The 3219-nt window shown below is 34.7% G+C and overlaps 1 protein-coding gene across 1 annotated transcript in view; it reads left to right on the top strand.

Annotated features, from left to right (window-relative positions):
• The window catches only part of LOC123520156 (dedicator of cytokinesis protein 1-like), a 56990-nt gene extending 53995 nt beyond the window's left edge, over positions 1–2995 (top strand). The window contains exon 42 of the mRNA XM_045282169.1: positions 1–2995. This exon is cut by the window's left edge and continues 454 nt beyond it. The gene's annotated coding sequence lies outside the window, so the exon portion shown is untranslated.
• Positions 2996–3219: the final 224 nt, after the last annotated feature.

Below are 3219 nucleotides of genomic sequence, written 5' to 3'. Positions count from 1 at the left end.
GTTGCCGGTTACTGAGATTGGGTACAGTTGAGGTACAGATCAGGTGGAAGGGTACAGTTGAGATAAAGGTACAGATAAGGTGAAGAAAGGTCGCTGTGTGTGTTTCTAATGGTACCTTTTTTGACAGGACAGAGAAATGGTTATGAAGATTTATTTAGCGTTTTTTTTCTTGTTTTTTCTACTTTGTATTGTAGAAAAGGCAAACGGCTTGAAGATTTATTGAGTGTTTCTTGTTTTTCTACTTTTTATTGTAGAAAAGAAAATGTCATGAAGATTTAATTAGCATTTTGTGTTTCTACTTTCTAATCATAGGAAAGGGAATAAGGTTATGAAGAATCAATGAATATTTTTGCTTTTTCTACTTCTTTAATCATAGGAAGGTAGAAAGTTATGAAGATTCGACTATTTTTTCATATTTTTGTACTTTTTATACCAGAGAAAGAGAGAGAGATGGTTGCAGAGATCCAAGTCATATGTATGTGTGTCTTATGAAGTGGAGAAGTTTGCGAGTTATTTTTAATTCCACAACAATTAGGAAGGAATTAAACAGTCAAGATTCAATTAGACAGTATTTTTTTGTGTGATTTTTAATGAAGAAAGATTTGTAAGTTTAGTTTGACAAGGATAAAGAAAATAAAGTCGCCTCGAATATTGTAAGATAAAGTCACAAGTTGCTAAATGAATTAAAGTATTTTGTGGTGCATTTTGTGGTACGTTTTTTATGAAGTAGAAAATTTTGCGAGTTTCATTTGACAAGGATAGAAAATAAAGTTGCCTTGAATATTTTAAGATAAAGTTACAAGTCGCTAAGTCAATTAAAGTATTTTGTGGTGCGTTTTGTGGTATGTTTTTTATGAAGTAGAAAGTTTTGTAAGTTTCATTTGACAAGGATAGAAAAATAAAGTCGCCTGTAATATTTTTAGATAAAGCTATGAGTCACAAAGTCAATTGAAGTATTCTGTGGTGTGTTTTTTGTGAAGTAGAAAGTTTTGCGAGTCGTTTTTAATTTGAGGTTTGATAAAGTTTGCCTGTACTAGAGTAAGATCAAATGGTACTGTTTAAGAGTCACCTAAGTCAAGAATTGAAGTATTTTTCCACATTTTCTACCTTTTTAATGAAGTAGAAAGATTGTAAGAGTGTAAGATTGTGAGTTAGATTACCACATTAAAATAAGCTAAAATAATAATAAAAAAAAAAACAGGTATTTCTTGATTTATGCTGTGTTTACGTTCATGAATGGATCGCATCATGTAGAAATGGCAGAGGAAACGTAATTGAATAACACTGCAACACACACCAGGCCGGGAGTGTTGGATTCACCTCACAATCCTCTCTACCTCAGGACACCACATTTTCAAACCCTCTGTGGTGTCTCAGTGTAAACGAATCTGCTAGTGTCTGGACAAAACCTGCATGTGGGTCTTGTTTTGGTGGCAGCTGCTCCACCCGCCAGCCAACAAAATCTAGGTAATATCTCCAGCGGGTAGTGTTGTCACCCACACATTGATACGCGAACCTGCTTTAAGTTGAAGGGTGTGAATTGTGGGATGTGTATGATGTGTTTGGTGAGGCATTGAGAGTAAAGCAGAGAGATGTCAAGACTAGTGGTGCGTGGGTAACAGTGAAACATTTTTATTATGCAGTGAGAGAGCAGAGCAGAGAGAGATGTCAAGACTAGTGGTGCGCAGGTAACAAACATTTGAAACATTATTATGCCATGTAGATGTTATATAGTCATTACAAACTAACCATCATTTTAGGGAGCACATTTAAAGACAAGGTATATTTTGAACACAAAGGGACAGTGTGTTGGCAGCACCATCACCAAAGTTAATAGTTGCCAGGCTTCATTTTCCAGACATGATGTTCTGAATAATCCGCATAATTTGAAAAAAATGGTTAGGTGTCTAGTTTGGCAAGAGGTTTTAAGACATTTGTCCCGGAATTTTGGATAACTCGCATGACCTTTACGAGAACTGGCAATTCAATGGACTTTTTTCTATTTTCTTATTTTAGTTATTTTATTTATCAATTTTTTTTTTCCTTAGCCAGTTGTCTCTCCTGCATAAAAAAAAAAAAAACCACATACTTCAAAATCACACAATCTGAACACGCATAAATGAAGAGATACCTGTTAGTTAAGATCCACGTAAGTCAATTAATGTATTCTCACCTTTATGAAGCAGAAGCAAGGGGCCCAGTGAACTCCTTAACTGAACTCCTTAACTCTTGAACACTGCGGGATAGAATTACACAGCGTTCACAGATCACAGTGACAAACAGTGATATGACGGAACACACACGATATTTTCACAATCTTTTTTATATGAAGCTGTAGAGAAGTGGTGTTAGTCTGGTGTTGCAAGGCCTCAGTGTTTCTGTGTGCATTAGTGGTGCTGTTTGGGCAGGAAATACTAGTAACACAGTCTTACTTAGGGAGAGAAGTGTTGTTAGGTTGGTGTGTGTTGTGTTGCAAGGCCTAGGTGGTGTGTGTGTGTGTGTGTGTGTTAGTGGTGCTGTTTGGGCAGGAAATACTAGTAACACAGTTTTACTTATAGTGTTGTTAGGTGTGTGTGTTAGTGGTAAAGTAGACCGGTGTGTGTTGTTGAGGCAGGAAATACAAGTAACAATGTATCACTAAGAAGTATTGACAACAAGATACAGTGCAACCCTATCCTTTATCTAGAGACAAGAATCCCCATTATTACTTCACAGTGTACAGATAAAACTAGTCTTTAATTTATCTAGAACCAGCAAAGAGTTAATAACAAAACACAAAAACCTATTCTTTATTTAGACGCTTAAGAAAAGATAACAGTTATGAATTGAGAATGTGTTGAAAAGAACCTAGTCTTGTATTTATTTAGAACCAGCGAAGAACTACTAACAAGAAGATAGAAAACAATTTATTCTTTATTGATTTAGAAGCATAAACAAAAATACAGTAATGAATTGAGAATGTACTGATAAACTAGTCTTTTTATTTTGTCTAGAACCAACAAAGAACTCGTAGCAAAAATAAATAGAACAAAAAAAGGTACAAAGACATATTTTTTCTTTATTTAGAAGCACAAATGAGAATTACAGTTATTAATTGAGACTGTACTGCTAATGACCTAGTCTTTATTTGTCTCGAACCCGTGAAGAACTAGTAACAGCAAAATGGAATATAACCTGATTTATTTATTTATTTAGAGCATGAACAAGAAATAGTTATGA

Source organism: Portunus trituberculatus, chromosome 1 (assembly GCF_017591435.1).
Source record: "Portunus trituberculatus isolate SZX2019 chromosome 1, ASM1759143v1, whole genome shotgun sequence".
In the NCBI taxonomy this organism is placed as follows: domain Eukaryota; kingdom Metazoa; phylum Arthropoda; class Malacostraca; order Decapoda; family Portunidae; genus Portunus; species Portunus trituberculatus.
This window is presented reverse-complemented; position numbering and strand designations above follow the sequence as displayed.